Raw genomic sequence first — 586 nt, forward strand, 5'->3', positions numbered from 1 at the left:
TTTCTAATCTGCAAATTAAAAAGCAAGACCCTTGCACTCAGACAGTGGCTGTTCTGCTCTACCCATAATTGCACCATAACCACTGTAGTGTAAGGATGAAGTGATTTCTTTAAAAAGGGCTAAAAAAGAATGGCTTCCGTTCAAAGGGGAGACAATAGACTGGAAGGGAGGATTCACATGTAGTGTGTTCATCTGGACACCTTGCCAGCACTGCACATGATCCCAGGGAGTACTGTAGTTAATATGTGCGTGGCTGTTCCCCTCCCTGCCAGAAAAGCTGATGTACTAAACTCAGGCCTAACCAAAAGGCTGCAGCAGGCCAAAGCATATTTTTGGATCAGGCCATAAGAAAGCAAGGGCTGTGCTAGCCGAGAAGTGCTTCTTTCAGTGTAAGGCTCAATGCCCCCAACTAGCAGCTATCTTTGCACTGAGGCAGTTTACTCAATTTTTTTTACTCTTTTGAGGAATTAAGACTGGGGAAGGGCAGAGAGAAAAATAAGTGCTTTAGATTGCACAGAAGATTGTCCTACTAAAGGGGGCACTTGAATGGGAAACAATTGCAGCTATAAATCTAGCAGACGCTCTT

Source organism: Nestor notabilis, unplaced genomic scaffold (genome assembly GCF_000696875.1).
Source record: "Nestor notabilis isolate BGI_N333 unplaced genomic scaffold, ASM69687v1 scaffold10782, whole genome shotgun sequence".
Classification (NCBI taxonomy): Eukaryota; Metazoa; Chordata; class Aves; order Psittaciformes; family Psittacidae; genus Nestor; species Nestor notabilis.